Source organism: Cupressus sempervirens, chromosome 2 (genome assembly GCF_028749045.1).
Source record: "Cupressus sempervirens isolate cs-2001-9-10 chromosome 2, ASM2874904v1, whole genome shotgun sequence".
NCBI lineage: Eukaryota > Viridiplantae > Streptophyta > Pinopsida > Cupressales > Cupressaceae > Cupressus > Cupressus sempervirens.
Genome location: NC_143119.1, coordinates 40,733,689 through 40,754,497, shown reverse-complemented (window position 1 = coordinate 40,754,497; position 20,809 = coordinate 40,733,689). Strand labels below are relative to the sequence as shown.

Below are 20,809 nucleotides of genomic sequence, written 5' to 3'. Positions count from 1 at the left end.
CTAGGCAATCTATTATTACTCTTAGGTCAAACAATGGTGTGGGGGGGGCAAATTTTGTTTTAATGAATTCTCTAGCGTCTTGGATACTCATGGCATCAAACGCTAATTAACAACACCCCACACATCACAACATAATAGTATAGTTGAACGTCGAAACAGAAGAATCACCAAGATGGCTTGCTCCATGCTCGAATATAGACATGTTCTGAAGAAGTTTTGTGCAAAAGTAGTTAACACTGTAGTTTATCTTTTGAACCCGTCTCCCACAATGGCGATCAGAGGTAAAACTTTGGAAGAGGCCTGGTCAAGTCGCAAGCCCAGAATCAGTCACCTGAAAGTTTTTGGCTCCCTTGCTCTTGTTTGGATCCCTGATGCATCACGCACAAAGTTGGATGCCAAGAGTCAGAAACTCGTGCTTGCTAGATACAATAGTCTTCACAAAGCCTACCGCTTGATTGGCATTGAGACATCTCGTCTCCTCTACAGTCGTCATGTAGTCTTTGATGAGCAACGAGGACCATTCATGCTTGTTTCTTATGTTCTAGATTCAGCAGACCAGTCTATGAAGGCTCATAATTTGGGAGTTAGGCTTCCATTAGGTCCACTTGATGGAAGGGCTCCAATAGCTCATGTGGCTCTAGTGATCCCTATACAAACACCTCTAGCGTCTCCAACAAGATCACCCAGATTTGTAGATGCTTCACCTCAATTTGGTCCAGATTCTTCAGATGAGGAACCTAATCATAAAGCATCTCCTAATAATAATGTTGGTCATTCTCCTCTCGGGCCTAAGTGGTGGGCTAAGACACTTGCTGATCTTTGTGATGATGAGCTCATTGATGGGAAAACTGCTTGGAAAAAGAGAAAACTACAGAGTCTGTTAACTTTGCTCTCATGGCCAACATTTACAGTGTGTTCAAACTTCAAACATATTCCGACAATAAAGGAATTCCAGAGTGGAAACAAGTCATGACATCTGAACACTAGAGCCTGCTGAAGAATAACACTTGGGTCCTTTCTAATCTTCCACCAAGGAAGAAACCCATTGCCTGCAAATGGATTTACAAAATCAAATACAAATCTGATGGTACTTTGGATAAGTACAAAGCTCGTTTAGTTGCAAAGGACTTTTCTAAGCGTCGGAGCACTGATTATGAGATCTTTGCTCCCACTATAAAATGAACACAATTAGATTAGTCCTAGCCATGGCAAAATAGTTTGGCTGGAAGGTCCATTAGATGGACGTCAAGAGTGATTTCGTGAATGGTGATCTCCACGAAGAGGTCTACATGGTGCAAACTCTAAGTTTCAAAGTTGTCGAGAAAGAACATCAAGTTCTGAGATTAGTGAAAGCTCTATGGCTTGAAGCACACCCCTCGAGCATGGTACATGAAAATTGATAAGTACCTCAATGTTCAAGGCTTCCAGAGTTCTTCAAACTCAAATTTGTACATCAAGACTACTGACAATGACATCATCCTTCTACTTATTTATGTAGATGATTTGATCATCACTGGCAGTTTGGCATTTTTTATTCAGGGAATCAAACAGAATTTATGCTAGTCTTTTAATATGATTGACCTTGGGCTAATCCATTATTGCCTAGGTGTTGAGGTTTGGCAACAGTCTTCTAGTATATTCATCTCTCATTCCAAATATGTCAAGGCTCTGTTAGAAAAATTTGTATGCAACATTGCAAGCCTGCATCTACACTCATGGAGAAAGGTCTCAAGTTATCAACCAAGCCTGATTCTCCTCTTGTTGATGATACTACATATAGGCAACTAGTAGCCAGCCTCATCTACCTCTCCACTACTAGCCCTGATATCAACTTTGCAGTCAGCTATATCCCGCACTTTATGATAGCTCCTAAGGCTTATCATTGGATGTCAGCAAAGTGTGTGCTTCGTTATGTGAAGAGCACTTCAGATTATGGACTTCTTTACTCTCGAAGTTCTAATCCTAGACTCAGTAGGTTCACAGATTCAGATTGGGCAGGCTCTGTTAATGATAAAAAGTCAACATTTAAATATGTGTTCAATTTGGGATTTGGTGTCGTCACATGGACCAATAAGAAGCAGCAGGTGGTTTCTCTCTCCTTTATAAAGGTTGAATACTGAGGGACTGTTAAGGCAGGATTGGAAGTTGTTTGGCTTCATCAGATGCTTGGGGATACACAGATGTCACCAGCACTACCGTCCACTTTGTTTATTGATAACGAAGACATTATCAAGTTAGCACAAAGTTCACTCTTCTATGAACGAACCAAGCATGTGGATGTTCACTGTCACTACATACGATGGTTGGTTGAAGACGGGACAATAGACTTGCAGTATGTTCCTACCACGGATCAGACTACCAACATTCTCACTAAGCCTCTTGGTCTTGATAAGTTTGTCAAATTCATAAGATAGCTTGGTGTTGTCAATAGATTAACCATTAAGGGAGGGTATTACGATAATAGATAAGCTTCTATTAGTAGTTAATGGTTATCTATTTGTAACCTATTGTAAATATTAGAATGTTTCTAATAATTATTTAGTTTGTAGATAAGTGTTAGTTTTCTTTTAGCTAGAATATAAAGTTTCTATTCTTTACGATCGTTTCCTAAGGGAACATCGTTTCATTCTTTTGTATATATAGAACTCTTAGTCTCAATTAATAACAAGCAAGTATTTTATCAATTACTTAGTAATAATTAATATTGTGTGGACTAATTGGAATCATCCTAAGTATAAGCTAATATGTCTACGAACAGTAGTAATAATTAATGTTGTGTGGACTAATTGGAATCATCCTAAGTATAAGCTAATATGTCTACGAACAGTATGTTGACTCATCTATTGTAATGTTATGGTTCAAACATGAACAATTAGGTCATACAGCAAGATATGAAAATGACCAAATTTTGGAAGGGAATTCCATTTAGGAAGGGAAATATAGAAAATATCTCTTTGTCAATCATACTTCTAATGTTTTTAATAATGGCAAGCTACTAAGAAGGGACTTCTTGTAGAGTGGCTATTAACCGTGGAATCAATAAAGGTTTTTCTTATGCTAATGTCTATCACTCATGGGTCAGTTAACCATTTGTCTGCCTGGAGTGGACAGCAAGTCTTTAACAGGTCGTGGAAACCTTAATGAGTCTAAAGGACTCAATATATGCGTTTGGCGATGACAATGACAGCACGAAGCACAGTGCTTGCACCTGTAAAACCTTTGCCAAGATGGTACTATTCTATGGGTAATAACCATCAGTCACCAAAACTAGTAGGGCAATGTTTAGCTAGGAAGATCACTTTAGTTGGTGAAGATATCTATAGTTTGGGTGGCTACCACAGTTGTGGGTTCTACAACAAGTCTCTGATGGCAAAATAAAATTGAAGCCGTGTTCACATGCCCTTGGGAGAAACTAGGCTACTTCCATATGGAAGTTGTGTAAGTTGGGTGACAAAAACCCCACAGGAACGGAACAGAAAGTACTGGTTTTATACTTGATTGATGTTCTGTTATTTCATTGCATAATATTAAGATGTCAGTTATCTTCCATGATAATTAGAGTTATATTCTTATCTGAGATCTTATGATGCTTGAGTAACAAAATGAAATTAGTTAGACTTAGCTTCATGTGAATAGCAGTTAGTGACTTCTATCTGGATAGCAAGTGAAGCTTACTTTTCATGTCCGTAGAGAATGGGAGGTAGTTAATTCAGTTACATTGTTATTGTGTTTTTTTTTCTTGCAAAAGATTTATTCCCTAATTTTTCCTAGGTTAGTATGGATTACTTAATGCACTAGTTTTCATGTTCATGTGAAGAGGATGGCAGTTACTTCTATTATTAGAATGAAAGCAAAAAATTTGACTGAATCTCATTATATGAATTATTATCTGGTAATCACAACTGGTATGCCACAACAAGCATCATCAACTGCGATAATAGATGGACAAAGTGAAATGTGAGGCTCACTAATTAAATCAAATGCGAGAATAACAAAGTTCGAGTAACTAAAATCCTTCTCAGAATCATAGTCCACACTACAAGTTGATCATCATCCAAAGGACCACAGCCATCATCAAGTGAAAATCTAAAAAGATGTACATGACCAAGATGCATTATCAACCTCCACAATTGTAATAATCCCTCTACTATCCAAACATCTAATGATAATTAAATAAAATGTAAATTCCACAATCTCCTCTACACTACAAGTAATCTGATAAATGGATAGAAAATTGTTTGACAAATAAGTTATGGTTTGGTCATACCCCTATAGTGAAGTATTTCAGAATTTTTGGAAGAAAGTGTTATAGCAAAAGAGAAGAAGATATAGGGAAGTTCGATAATAAATGTGATGAAGCTATCTCTCTTGGTTATTCAGCTAAGAGTAAGGCATATAGATGTTACAATATGAGACTGAAGAAGATTGTTGAGAGTGCAAACATTAGGATTGATGAAAGATTTCAGGTTCAAGAGAGAACGCTTGATATGATTCAAATGACAATTCAAATCAGACTAGCACAAGTCAGAGACCAGTAATCAATCAGAACACAGAACAGAAACAATTATTTGAATTAGATAATGATACATAGCTGCAGATTGAAAAAGAGCCTAGAGAAGAGCAAAGAACACTAAAATATGTTGCAAGGATTCATCCTAAAGATCAGATCATTGGCAAAGCTAGCAGAGGAGTGATGACAAGAGGCAAGGTAAGAGAAGAAATTTATTTGATTTCACAAGTTGAACCTAAAACTATGATGAGGCAAGTAACAATTTTTCTGATGAAATGAAAGATGAGTTTGAAATGTCTATGATTGGTGAGATGAAATATTTTCTGGGATTACAAGTAACATGGACTAAAGATGGCATCTTTATATCTCATACTAAGTATCTTAAAGAACTATTAGGGTCCATTTGGTTGCAAGTATTGTTGAATGCGGCATTCATCTATGCTAGAATAAGCTCTCTTATGGTATTCATGCATTCTTAAAATAAGTTTTGGAATATCATTCAAACCTATTTGGTTGACCTGGAAGACGAGTAGAAAGATTCATATTCCATGTTTGGTTGCAACAATTGAAATAGAAATTGGAATAATTCTTATTTTAATTTTTTTTTTTTTTTTAAATTTAGTTTGGTAATAGTTTAAATAAACAAAAAAAATTATTTATAAAAACTAGCTTTTTATTAATTTTTAAAAGCCAAATTATTTTAATTATCCTTTATTTTTATTTTTTAATTGACTTTATAAGTGAAAGATATACCACAACCTTTGAAATTCAAAGGACATATTTTATTGTATATAAATTTAATTCTAAATTAAATCAAATTATTTTAATGAGTATAAAATCAAAACTAAAATCATTTAATTTTTAAAAATATTAAAGAAAATAAAAGATACAAATAAGTCGAGATCATTAATATGATATTTAAATGATCTTTCAACATACTCTTAATTATAAAGATTTAACACAAGATTTATTTGTAAAGATACTTTTATGAAAGTTTCGAAAAGATATTAAATATGATATTAGTTTTTTTTGTTATTTAAAAAAAAACACATATTAAACGTTAAATAATGTTGACCTAGTTTATATCTTTTGATGAACAGAGAGAATAGTCCAAAAATGCATTTGAGTGGCAAATTACAATCAAATGGCAAAGTCACGGACCTGACAACCCATCAAATTAAGTTTATTAAAAACTAGAATAAGAATAAGCTATTCTTATTCCACCTTTTTTTAGGAATTCCGCTATGCTCATTTTAGGGTCAAAATAGGATGGGCGAACTCTAATTCCAATTTTGTATTTTGCAAACAAACATCAAATTGGTGAATGCGGGTATTTAGATTTTCCTATTCCGGCCCAATTCCTGCAACCAAACGAGACCTTAGTGAGATTTGGTATGAAAAATTGTAAACCTGTTGGAACACCTAGGGTGACTAGATGCAAATTGTCTAACAAAGATGAATCACCTAATGCTATGCAAACAAGGTACAAATCTACAATTGGTGGATTACAATATTTGACTCCAATGAGGCCAGATATTGCTAATGCAATTGGGATAGTAGCGAGATTTCAAGTAGATCATAAAGAGACACACTTAGCAGCAGAAAAGAGAAATTTCAGACATTTGAAGGGAACAATAGACTTTGGCTTATGGTATGGCACACCTAATGATTTCACATTATATGCATATACTGATGTTGATTGGGCAAGAAATGTTGATGACAGAAAGTGTACAAGTGGTGGAGCATTCTTTCTTGGTGGAATATTGGTATCTTGGTTAAGAAAGAAACAAGATTGTATTTCACAATCCACAATAGAGGCAGACTATGTTGCAACTGCTAACAATTGTAATCAGATTATGTGGATGAAGCAAGTGTTGAAGGATTGTATTTGATAAAGCTACTATTATGCATTGTAATAACACAAGTACAATGAGTATGTCAATGAATCCGGTTTTACATTCAAAGAATTAACATATTGCAATAAAGCATCATTTTCTAAGAGAAAGGTTCTAGAGATATATTTACGAAACCACTGGCTAAGGACACCTCTGAGTATCTCAGATGCATGCTAGCGGTAATGTCGCCACCTAGCAAAGAATAAATGATGCAACATTGCATCAATCCAGTATAATTAGAGCACTATTCATACATTTGGACGTAATATTTCATACTGCTCCTTAGGGAAGTGGTTATAGTAAGAAGAGAGTTAATTGAAGAACTCTTATGATTTGTTCCTGACATAACAATATTTGTTGGCAATTGATATATATTTTTGGTTGTGGATTGGCATGATCCAATGCAGGAACTTTGATGAGAACGTTCATCGAAGGGGAGCATTTTAGATTGATATTTGGCATATTGGCACATTTTCCATTCATGTCAAAGGGGGAGAGAAACAATGAAAAACTAGAAGAAAGATCTATGATATCAAAAGCTGGAAGACAAACAGAAGAACCTAATAGGAAGATTGTTAGGAGGACTGTATATATATAAGGAAATTTTAAAATATACATTGAAATTTGCAAATATACATGTCATTCATATGAAACTAAGCACAAGGCATGTCATTTAAACATCATTATAGAACCATAACATACAACATTTGAATGTCATCTAAGAAATAATATCTGATTTCAGTACTCAATTGTCAAAATGCATATCAATATCAGTGAACAATATCATAATGATAAACATGATAAATCTGAAAATCTAAATCTAGATATGCCTAAAGCTATACACCCAAAGGTTAGAGGGCTACCATAAAGTAATAAGTATCAATGTATCATAATCATGTTCACATTCAACATAAAAAACATAACATAGAAAAATGAAGCAGACTGTTGCTCCTATTCTGCCTCTACCGCATTTGGAGGGAGCCTTAAAATTATTTTTTAATATTCACTTTTTAATTTTTTTTGCATTAAAAAAAAATTTAAAAACATTTGGGGATGGTTGGTCGTACTCAGTGTTAGCACTTATAGTTTTAACGCAGTTTTCTGTCATGGTCTCATTCTCATCATGGAAGTTGAACTTGAAGTTTTGTTCACTTCGACTTCAACTTCAAGTCAGCGATAGTTTTCATCTGCCAATCCAGCTTTCTTTCCCCCGCGCCTCCCTTTTTCAAGCCGAAGTAGAAGTTGAAACCCATCCCTCCAAAACTTCAACTTCAAGTTCAATATCGATTTTGTGCACTTACATAAGTTGTTTGCAGGTTTTGAGTCGCCGAATCAGATCTAAGGTGGGTCCAATTACAACACTTCCCGAGGCATGCTAAGTCATAAATAGAAATATCTAAGGTGGTACGTGCTCAAGCTACGGCAGAAATTTGAAAAGACTAATATTGTTACGACATGATTATCCAGTTGAGCTGCGTACGTGCGGATTTGAGGGAATGAGTAAATCGAATCACACGCAGCGTCCTTCCATGCTCATGCCACATTAATGAGCAATTATTGCCCTTACTTGCCGAATCTGCTCCATAATCTTTTGCATAAGCCTGCCTTTAAATGCATTGATTTTCGACCTTTTTTTCACTCTTTGCAATTTCTTCATAGGAATTTCAGCATACTGGGTAGGAAGGGCGAATTGCAGGCTGAGTCTCTATTGAACTGTAAGTGCATTTTTTTTTTTCTCATTCCCTTCTGCATTTCAATTGTATTTGCTTTGTTTTGGGCCACCTCTAGCCTTAGCCTCTTTTAACAATCATGACACTCTTTCGTCCAAAGTTGCCTAAGTTAGAAAAACCACCTTTGCTCAGCTCACTCCCTGAAATTCGGGACACATTCTTAGCAAATAGAAACCCATCTGAGGTAATAGAGAGAGCTAGAAACACGCCATCAAGTCCTATTTACCAGAGATTAGTAGAGAGTAGGTTGATAGAGGCCGTTGCTTTTCCTGCTGCTATCCCATACCCAGAATGCGTCCTTGAGTGTGCAAGCCATTTCGACCCTGTTTCTGGGTGCGTTAAAAAATCATCGGGGGAAGTAGTTGTTAAAATCAGCAAAAACAGTGTAAATTCCGCCCTCAAGATTCCTCATAAAGAACCCTATGAGCCATGGACATTCGAGGAGGCTGAGCGCCTGTATGCAGCAAATAAAACCAGCTATGACACCAAGATTGCTCAATCCTGGCTCTTGAAGCCTGCAGAAGGGGGTTCTAGGCTGCCTAAACCATTGACGATCGAGCATTTTATCAAGGAGATTGCAGATATTGTCTTCCTGTTGAATAGAATTAAAGGAAACGAGCATGCTTTCTATTGGGAATCCTAGATGTATTTCTTTATTCAGAAGATAGTTGAGGGAGTCAAGTTCATCGATTGGTCAGACCTCATAGCCGAGAATCTACATAAAGGCTTGATTAATGTTACCAACTGTGGTCCTTTCTTTCTGTCTTCCTATCTAATTTACATTCTGGCAACGTCCAAAGATTGGGATTATCTTCCGCATACACCCTGGGTTGATGACATGCCTATCTATCAATACTATAAAGACCTCCAGGATGACACAGTGTGCAAAGAATTTAAGAAAATAAATGATGCCTTTTTGGGGAAGTTGGTATTTGAGCTGCAAGGGCGAGAAAATGATAGAATGTCAGAGGAAGCCATGCAAGCTGTTCAAATTTATGGATGTTATTTCATTCAATTTCCCAGATTTACATATATTAGAATAGGTGGATTTCCTGGTGAACCCTTAAAATTGCCTCGCTACTGTTCAGACTCCATGGTGCTAGCAGAAATGTGTAGACAGTTTGCTTCCCTTGTTGAATCCTTTCAAATTTCAAAGAAGGCCTCTTCAGTTTTCTTCCCAATTGAGATTGGACATTATAGATGACCTAGTGTGAAAGAAGCTCTATTGTCAACCAAGTCATTGACCCGTTTGTGTCTTAAACCTATCACTCCTCGACTGGATTTTGACTACACTAGCTTTATTAGAGACAATGTCAAAAATGCATTTGCTCTATTTCACTCCCCATAGCTAGAGGACTTCTAGGCAAATTGTCACAATGAATTCGAGGTGAGGAAGAGACTGTGGTCACACTTAACCATCAAGCAGGTCATCATGTTCAATATAGAGCTGAATACTTATGGTTTGAAAGATGATGATTAGAGGAAATAGTTGATCAATTTTACCTGGATCAAGTTGAATGCATGCCTATTCCAGAAATCGACTGGGAGAAAAGAGAAGAAAATGATGTGTATGCCTATTCCAAGGATGTAATAGCCAGAACTGCCAAATGGATAAAGTCGAAGGCGGCAATTACTCCCAGCTTTTCTGAGAAATCTTCAAGGAACAAAGATAAAAAGGCTCCCCGAAAGCAAACTAATCAAAGTGTTCCTGAATTTGTTGCAGGTCCACTTGAAGCTGAACTTGAAGCAACCCCGGAAACACTTCAACTTCAGGTTCAAGAGGAAACTCCGAGAAGTAAAAGGATAACTCGCTCAAGTACAAAGAAGGCACGGATCGCTAAAAGCCAGAGCACCATAACTGTGGACCTCGAAGCAGCGGAAGACCCACCCATGGCAGATAATTTACCAAAGTCTCAGAGCTTGGCAACAACCGCCGACAATCAACAGGGTAACCTTGTTCTGGCCAAATGTTCCTCCACTGCAGAAAAAGAACAGGCAACTCCCAAATGGCTAGAGACGTCTGTGGAGAAGAAAAGAAGCATTGTTCCCATCTCCATGCCAATTGATGACCTGGTTAGTAAATGCCTAGGTAAGACACCTAAAGTGAAGAAAGCGAGGACAGAGTCGAGAATCAACTTTGACAAAGCTTCAAGGCGATGGACGGCAGAAGTAGCCACACCACCCGATGGAAGTGCTTGCGATTCCGTGGCTCCTCAAGATTATCAGATAACCAAGGTTGACCTTGGAAAGGCAAACCACGAGACGAATATGAAATTCTTCGAGGTGTCTAATAAAAAGATCGCTGAAAGAGTATGGAAGGACGGGCAGGACAAACAGGAGATGAAAGAAACAATCAAGAGCATGGCCCAGTACATCAATGCCATACTTCACCCCGAAGTCAAGCCTATAAGCGAGATGTCTGCAATTGTCGACGTATCCTCTATGGTCAATCAGCAATCACTTGAAAATTTGCATAAGTGCAAGGCTGTGGCAAAAATAGCAGGTGAGTGGGTGTTGGATGTTCTGCATAACACTGTCCAACATATAGGCCATTTAGACCAGGCATCAAAGGAAATATTGAATATTTCCAAGAAGGTGGAAACAAGCAACGATGTGTATGAAAAGGAGAGGAATAATTGGTCTAAAATAGTCATATGGCTGGAAGATGTGCAAGAGCTTGGTTTGCAAAGGTTTCTCGCTGAATGTCCAGTAGCAGATCTTGATGAGAAAAGTTCTATATGTCATTAAAGACTGCATTGAATGGAGAAATGAGGCGTTAACGCAGGGAATATCTGAAGTCAAGGAAGCTCTGCAAGAATTGAAAGTTATTCATCAGATCATCCAAAATGATTTAAAATGGTTTGCCAAACATTTTATGGGAAAGGATGATGACCTCGTGGCCCAATCGGATGAAATAATCAAGGAAGTGCAGAAGAAATTTCAGGAGTGGCAGGATAAAAAGACACCAGTAAGGCAGGATTTCTCCAACGTGGCACATACGGAAGCTATGTTGATTATCAACTCAAAACACCTGGAGATGCACGAGGAAAAGGCCGCTGAGCTAAAGAAAATAAAGGAGATTTGGAAACAGAGATTCGCCTACATCGGCTTGCCACATCAGTCGATTATTTCGGCCTTTTCAGCTGCCTACGAGACATGGAAGACTACGAGAAACACGGCCAGTGGAGACAGTTCGGCATGATCAAGACAAGTGGTTACGCTTGAAAATGTTTAGTTACAGTTTCATGGCTGTTTTTCTTTGAGTTATTTTCAAGATTAGTTTTAACTTAGCAAAAAAAGACAATCTACTCCTGGCGGGGTAATTTTGGCTCTGGTCCAGCCCCTTCGCCTATAAATGTAATAATTCGTATTGTTTTAAGGTTAGATTTTCTCAGGCAGACCGATAAACAGAACTATTTTTGTTTACGGTTTGGTTTCAAGTTTAGAAGCAGCAACTCTAGATTTATGCAGACGTATTGAAACTCTATAGTTTGAATCTCAATTGAAGGTTTTGTGAGTAGATACTATTATCTGCTTATTTCAGTTAGTATTTCTATAAATGCTAGTTAAAGCTTTTAACTATGTCTGTTATCGATTCTGAGTTTGCAGATTCTGAGTATGGGAAATGCTGTGAGAAACTAGCGGATTTATATTGCCTGCTCGATGCTTTAATTCTCAATTATGTGGATCATTTTGATAGTTAAAGTTGAGTGGTTCTTTTGCATTAAAGTTTGTTTCATATTGATGAAGTGAAACAAGTTGTTTCAGCACTTTCAGCAGATATTTTCTTTTGCAAAGATCTTTCTGTTGAATCCTTTTAAACTGAAAACTCCATTTGCAATAAAGGTAGCTGCGCCTATTTTCATTGAGAAAATATTAGGCAGAGAATTCCTAAGCTCATCAGATAGGAATTCATTTGTTAGTTTACATTCTTTTCTCTGTTTTTATATACAAACTTTATAGGAAAAATTGTTCACTAACACTCAGTATGGTTGGGGGACGTCTAGGCGTCCCCTTTTTGTACCGGGGATGGCTTCTTCCCAACCAATGTCTTTTTTGGGGATGGTTGGGGGACATCACATACCCGTCCCCCTATCTCGGAAACTCCTGTATTTTGGCCAAGTACGCATCCCCGGGGAACAGAGGAAAATTGTAAAGGTTGTATATGTTGAGGATATTTAGAAAATTGTATTCAAAAGCTTACATTTGGATTGACAATTTTTCAGCATATGTTGTCATCAATGTTAAAAGGGGAGATCGTTAGGAATACAAGATTGGTCAACACTTGGATATGTTGGTTATGTGTTGTATTAATGACAAGTTTTGTCATTGATCACAACATATATTTATATGATCATGATAGACAATGATTATGTATATCTCATGGATATTATTGGCACATAACAATTTAGCTATGCGAGCTTAGGATTATGTTTACGAATGAGTGTAGACATCATATCTATGTTTGCTTGTGTTTATATTGAGTATTGGTTGAGTTGCATATCATTTGGTGAAGGTTGGTAGCAAACCAATGTACAGGAAATATTGAAGGGGACAATTGGTAGCATATTGACTATATCTTATCAACGAAGTGAAATTAATGTCAATGAGCTTGGATCATGGTAGAAGAAATGTTCGCGATAGCAAGGTTTAGAGGTCATTCTGGAAAGGTCACATGATATCATATGTACTATGAATCGTGGATGTAATCATTGAATGCGAGCTTGAAGGTTGGATAATCATAGCAAAGCAAGGATTGATTTGGTATATGGTATTGGGCTTCAAAAGAATTGTTTTGGCAAGCAAGTTGCAAATCAGTTAGTTCACCTATGTTAGATATGTTATTCTGAAGTATTGATCTTCATAGTTGTTGGAACAATTTAGACAGTGGGTCTAGTTGTTTCCCTATTAACCTTTGATAGTGTTAGAACCTTCTAATAAGGGTTCAAGATCTCGTAACAAGGATTTGTCCTCTAACAATGACTAATGTACTCAATGCACTATAATTCGCTCCTAACAGGGTCACATCCTTTCACAAGGAACATATATATTAGTAAACTATCTTGTGGTTGCCATCTCCACAAGGGCTTTCCCTCTGATCAAGGGTTTCCCTAGTGAACAAATCATTGTGTAATTGTGTATGGTTTATCTTTTGTTGTGCTTCATTGTTTTATCTACTGGAGTTGGAAATATTAAGCTTGGATTTAAGTTTAATTGCTCACAATTGATTTCCCCCCCTTCAATTGCGTGTGGACTTTACTTCTTAACACCTAGATGTTGTCAAAATTCTTTACATCATTTATATCGTTCTTTTAGATCATTAACCTTGGTGATATAGTCTTGGATGTTGATAGCTTTCGACTTCATTCGCAATTTCAAATAATGTCTTTGATATTTCCCAAGCATTATGAGAGTTCTTCACGGATCAATCTAACACAATATATCTTGTAAAACAAAGATATGAATACATCCAAGAGCTTTAGCAAGTTCAATCAACTCAATATCTTCATATCATTATTTGTAGGTTTAGGTATCTATTTCTCAGTGAATAGAGAATATCCAAAACTAACATGGCATTCCATGCATGTTGATGCCAAGTTGCATAATTATAAGGTGCTAGCAAAAGAACCTTAGAATGACCCATGAAAATGAAGAGCACAAGCAAAAAGATCAAAAGAATGCACCAAAACACACCTCCCCCACCACCGCGACAACCCCTCCACCCGCCCACCCCCCCCCCCCCCCCCCCCTCCCAAGAGACCCCCAAACAATATATGAGGTTGGCACTTTATATTCACTGCAGTTTCAAGTGACAGAGTCTACCAGCTACACTATTGGCCCTATATGGCCAGCACATCATCAATCCAGGTAAGGGTTATTGCCAACAATGCCACATAGGAATCCCTCTTGACATTATGAGAGTTTTTCACGAATCAATCTGACACAATATATCTTGTAAAACAAAGATATGAATACATCCAAGAGCTTTAGTAAGTTCAATCAACTCTTTATCTTCATATCATTATTTGTAGGTTCAGGTATCTATTTCCAAGCGAATAGAGAATATCCAAAATTGATATGGCATTCCATGCATGTTGATGCCAAGTTGCATAATTATAAGGTGCTAGCAAAAGAACCTTAGAATGACCCATGAAAATGAAGAGCACAAGCAAAAAGATCAAAAGAATGCACCAAGACACACCTCCCCCGCCACCGTGATAACCCCCGCACCCTCCCCCCCACTCCCAAGAGACCCCCAAACAATATGAGGTTGGCACTTTATATTCACTGCAATTTCAAGTGACAAAGTCTACCAACTACACTATTGGCCCTATATGGCCAGCACATCATCAATCCAAGTGGGGGTTATTGCCAACAATGCCACATAGGAATCCCTCTTGGCATAATTAGAAATATGGGCAATATCAGCTGAGGTAGAAAAGCCAATTCAATCATATAAAACCCAAGCACATCAACCTCCTCTTCAATATTTAGTTTATCTTAACACCTAATCCCTTCCCTGGGTGTATGCAAAGATGAGCATTAGTCCTAGTGTAGGTTCCTATAAACAAGCGTTGCAATCATGGCATAAACAATATCGTGTTGTGTTTCTTGTAATATTCTTAAACATAATTAAAGGGCACTAAAATAGAAGCTTCTATTCCCTTTTGCCCAACACAATTTCAATCCCTTTTTACCCCACTTGGCCTATTACCATTCAATCGTTTCAGTACTGCATATTTTTCTCAGGGAGTTCAATAAGAGTCTTAAAAGGTCTTGTTGTGAGGTTTTCACACCATCGCCCCAAAAATTTTGGTAACCCCCTTTTTTCAATTGCCTTAGCAAATTTTTTGGAGTTGTCCAGAGGTTTTCGATTTGAAAATTTTACACCTTGGGCGCCTTCGGGCCAAGAGGGATTTGATTTGGTTTATTTTTCACCCAGTGCGAAACTTGATTTTTCGGAACATGTAATTTTATCCTTAGGCCAAACAACATTTTTTCGATGGTTAAAACAAATACTTGGTAGGATAAAATTGCAAATTTTTGGACTTAGATGGATTTTTGAAAATTTGAAATAATTGTATAAGCTTGAGCATTTTCAAAATGAATTTGTTAGATTCAGTCATTTCGAAAAATCTTGACTTTTTTGGTGAAAAAATAAATTTTTCATAGTGAAATTGAAATTGGAGTTTGAATTTTGACTGCTAAGAAAAGGATTTATTTTGTTAAAAAAATTTGAAATTGCATTGCAAAATTGAAATTGGATTAAATTACAAAATCTCATTAATTTGGCTAAAATTTAGCCTAGAGGATTTTAGAAATGTTTTAAAAATTGGTAATTTGGAATTGAAAATTGATTTTGGCTTGCTGGATTTGATTTTAATGATATTTTAATTGCCAAAGCATTATTAAATGAAAATTTTGACATCTCTTAAGCTAAACTTGTTTCTATTTTGCAATTTCTGATCAAAACTGGCAATTAAATGGTCTAATTTCACTATGGGATAAGTAATTTTAATATTGCATTTAAATCTGGGCCATTAATTAAGGGACTAATTTAATTTTGTTTTCCCTCCAGGCAGGTCAGTCCACTTGGAGAGGCAAAAAATTTGGTATAAGAGGGGCTTCCCCCCTTCTTTTTTCCTCCTCTTTGGATGTGCGATTTTCTTCTAAGGGAAGCGACTTTTTCAGCTAAGGCGATATTTGAGGCAAATTCTCTATTTCTTGGCAGCATTTTTCTCCTTCTTGCTTGGGCGAATTTCTGCCCTAGGACAATTTTTGGAGCAAATCTAATTTTTTTTTAGCTTGGGCCATTTTTCTTTAAATCTGATTTCTCCATCTTTGGCTGCAATTTCTCCTTCCAGAATTCGGTGCTTATTTGGTGAAAGGACAATGTGATTTAAGGTCTGATTTTTGACAAGTGTGGGCAATTTCAAGGAAGTTGACAATCTAATTTTTTTTTCCTAGGGCATCATTATTTGCAAGGAGGATTGAAATTTCTAAGATCTAATCCGAACTTGACGAGGGCCCAATTATTGGTAAAAGCAGATTTAAGATAAAATTCTATTCATTTTTAGAGGTGAAGATTGGTTTTAAAGGCGAATTTTATTCCTTGTTCTTGCTCAGTTCATTTCATTTATTTTCTTCTTGCACTCATCATCCACCACTTCATCATTCCATTGATAGGCTAAAGTTAGGAGATATAAGTGTAGATTTTATGATAGGACATTTGGAGAGGCAGAAATAAGCTAGACCACCCTAGGATTGAAGTTGGGAGACATAAGTGTAGTCCATTCTAAGATAACGAAGAGGCAGAAATAAGTGGTAGTCCCACCCCTAGGATTGAAGTTTGGAAATTGATAAGTGTAGAGATAGGACTTGGAGAGGCAAAAATAAGCTAGATTCTATCAATAGAAAGAACGTTGGAGATCGGTAAGTGTAGTCTATATCATTTAAAACGAAGGGGTAGAAATAAGTGTTTAGAATGGTAGATGTTAGTGCCAGCAAGAACCCAAAGGGAACAAATACCAAAAAAACAAGGAAGACATGATGCCTAGGACCGCCTTCTCGAAAGTGAGGTGAATAAGTGATACCAATATCGGTATAGTGAACATGGTACAATTGAAGGATAGATTGGAGGAAGGACAATCCCCCATGACGAAGAAGATCTACAAGAGCGGTATTGTACACGCGACGGTTTTCCCTCCTACCTTACCTTGTCCGGAATTGGTAATGGAGTGTGCATCCTAGTTTGATATTGTTACTAAATCCATCATTTTTTATGAAGGGAATAGGGTGTTAGCCAACATTAGCGGACAAGTAGTCGAAGAAGTATTTAATATTCCCCGATATAAAAGCATGACAGTGGTAATGATGGATCAAGCGGCCAAGTTATTTCAGGATAATCAGGAGGCTTACTTCATTCATCTAAAGCAGAATTGGTTACACGAGGGCAAGAAGGGAGTCACCAAGTTGTCAAAGCTCACCAAGTCAGATTTCAAATCAGAATATGGCAGCCAAATCATGGGCGTGACTCAAGGTATCCAATTCGAGAACTAGATGTATTATTTTATTGATGAAATTGAAAATGGAAAGAAAAAATTTGATTGGGCTAGAATCATAAGTGAAAATTTAGAGTTGCAACTTAGGACAGTGCAAAATCAAAAGCAATTCTATATGGAATCCTATCTTTTCTATCTAATTGCGAGACTATATGAAAATCCTGGACTTAAGGCCTTAGGAGTGATTGGCAATGGGCCAAGACAATGTTTGGTGCATGACTGCTATCCATAGCTTCGTTTGCACAACACCAAAGATTATAAGATGTTTTATGATGCCTTTGCCATGAAGACAGTAAAGATATTACAAGGGACAATTGCTAGGAGGCTCTCATTAGAAGCGGAAGCAAAAGTTAAGAAGTATGGGAGTTAGTTCATCCAATTTCTGCAATTTACATACATTCGAGTGGTAGGAAGTACAGTTTGTCCTAGGAGACTTCCAAAGTACCCACCCAACAAGATAGTTTTGATAGAGTTGGCTAGGCAACTTGAGCATTATGACAAAATGATGAAACTTAAAGGTGAGACAGGGATTACCTTCTCATTTGGAATAGGCAATGACACTTGCCCCAATTCTGTTGCCTTTGCAACTGCGAAGAAAGAATTGGAATGGTATCATCTAGGATGGTATAGAGCAAGACAAGGATTCAATCCTAATGGTCCTATCAAAGCATCTAGGGAAAACACATTCAAACATATTCCTACCATAGAAGGATTTTGGGCCAATGCACAAGATGACTTTCATGTGAGGAAGCTAGCTTTCTCAAGATTGTTAATGGGCATGATGAGAGCAATCAGATGGAGAGGCCTTGATATTCCCGATCAACTAGAAGATGATGAAAATGTACTATGAGAAGATTATGGTACAATGGATGGAACAGAATTGGGTCCAGTGGATTGGGATGATCATCAAGATCCTTCCTTAGAGGCAGTTACAAGGACAATTGATCTACACACTGAGTCATGGTACAATGAGAAGTTAAAGCAATTACAAAGTCGGAAGGTACACCTTACTTATAAGAAGATGAAATCGGAGGAAGGTCCAGTGGAGTCAGTCGGACAGGAAGGTGACAGCAGTAGCCAACAACAAAAAGTAATTAAGAGCAAGAAGAGAAGTTTGGAGGTTGAGAAAAGTAAAGAACATTAAGAGCCTCCAACAAAGAGAGGGAATGTAGCACTGTCAAGGGAGATCATGATTGAGGCTAGAGGCCAAGAGGATAATACAAGTGGACAAGGGGTCGCAGAAGAGGTGAGTTATGATTTGGAATCAAGCGGTTACAGTGACAGTACCGAGTATTCTCCTCTCTCGGAGAACCAACATGGAGATGATACGACAGTCACTAGTGAAGAAGAGGATAGGCCAATTGATATTGACGAAATAAGCCAAGCGCCCGAAGCTGTCGATGATGCTTTGTTAGTTGAACCGAATCCAGACTTGGGGAGATGCACTGCACCACTATGGTTAAGGCAAATGCTTATGCCAAGAGGCAAGGTGGTGACTGTTCGAACAGTTACAGATATTCTAGGGTTAGTGGAAAAGGAAGATAGCGAGAAACAAAAACAAATTGCAAAAACGGTGGCAAAACTAATTAGGAGCAATGATGAAGGTCACTGAAAAGTTCAAATTGCTATACCAAAGGTTAGCAAGGCAATAGATGAAATTGTAACTCAGGAGTATGAGATAGTAGAGCATAACTTAGGAAGAATCACGAATGACATGGAATGTGAGGAGATCCAGGAAGGCATGGTTTCAATTAGAGAAAGGTTGAGGAAGGCAAACAAGAGGATAATAAAGTTGGAGGCCGAAAACAAGTATTGGAAAGATTGCCAGCCTATCCAACAGTTGCACCAAGCAGCCCCTACGCAAGACACCGGGAGCAACATAGAAGAGATATCGGCTCAACTGCGCGAAACCAAAGATTGGATCAGTGATATAATTCAAGATGGGCGAAATTTCTTGTCTTCGTTTATCTCGACATTTAGGTCATTGGTGGCTATTAGAGACAAATTCAGAACATTTGAAGGGGAGTGGAAGGATTTCCTTCCAGTCAAGGACTTAGCCATTCCTAGGCTACAGGCATTTATCGAGCTACCGGAGAGCTATTTGGAGAGAACCAAGTTGGTAGATGAAGGAGGAAAGAGTACGATTGAGTCTTGGTTTGTTGCCTTGACTATTAGATTGAAGATACTTGAAGAGATACAAAATGAGATTACACAACACAACCCAGGCATTGACACTTCCATTTCAACCATGATGAGCGATGTTGGGGTTGCACTTGATTTTGAAGACATCAAAGAGGAGGACGTGAATGAGACGGAGTTTGGATCAAGATTGGATGAGTTGGGGAAGGTTGCCACCAAGAAGAAGCATTTGGGCACCCTTGCCTCCCTCGACTTGATCGGATATACGAAAGGATATGAGAAGGATCATGAGAAGACACTGCAAGCAGCGAGCAAAATGATAAATTCAGCTAAGCTCAAGATGAAGTGCACACTTTGCCCTCCCATGTAGGAAGTCAACGCAAGCTAGCCAAGTTCGTTGCTTTGGCTAAGAAGATGAAAGAAAAGGGTAGAATTATACTAGAAGATCATTTGATGTAAGCCCAAGTGGCAAATTCTTCTTCTTCTTGGGTAGAATAGGTGTCTGATTCTAATTGGTTATCATTTTGGTGCCTTCTCATTGGTTGCCACTTTTCTTTTCTTTTCATTGGTCCATTGATGAAGTAGCGTCTTCTCATTGGCCGATGGGATGGCAACCCTGATTAGGGTTTCTGGGATCTAATGTGGATCGTTGATTTTGTCTATTAATCTCTACCATTAGTTGTAATTTTGGCCCTTATATAAGACCATTTGCTCTCATTTGTAAAGGGTTGAAGAAAATTGTTGCTTAAGATAATACCAAAATTGCCTCTCTTTATCATTGTTGTGACTTACATGATCATTAAGAGAACACTTGGTGTTATTGCATGGTTTCTACTTCCAATAGTTAGAGTTAAATTTCATTGAAGTTGTTAAAGTAGATTTTATTTCAAGAAAGTTGTTAAGAGTAAGAGTAGATGGATAGTTGTATGGTGATATTAGTGGATGTTTGATAGGGATTTATAAACTAGGCCACTAGCATCCTAGCAGCTAGTTAGGAAGCCTTGTGTGGTAATCTAGTGTTTTTCCTTTGAATCATTGCATCTATGGAGGTAGAGCCACTAGTAAGCTTTCATCAGATTCGATCCTCGTCCATTTGCTAATCTTTCCATTCATAGGAGTAGGAGTAGAGCAGCAAGTAGTTTTGAAGAAGAAAGTTAGAAAGGAGAAGCATCATTGGCACACACACCCTCCATCATCATCACCATCACCATCAACATCATTTGGCACTCGTATACTTCACCGAACCCAAACATCATCACCATCACAACGAGACTCCAACAATCTTTGAATAAAGAACGTAAGGCTGCCTACGTGATTAACCAGTAAATCACATTAATATAACTGAGTTAGTATCCACAAGTGTAAGGAACATTGGAGTTTTTCTCATGTCTTCATGCGTATTTACTTTTCAGGAGAGGGATTCAGTGTTTGATATTTCATATCAAGTATTCAATTGCTATATGTTATGTAGTG

At 37.5% G+C, this 20,809-nt stretch overlaps 1 protein-coding gene across 1 annotated transcript in view; it reads right to left on the bottom strand.

Moving 5' to 3' along the window:
- LOC149570965 (ENTH/VHS family protein) overlaps positions 1 to 20,809 on the bottom strand; it is a 67,595-nt gene that overhangs the window by 35,694 nt on the left and 11,092 nt on the right. The window lies entirely within an intron of this gene.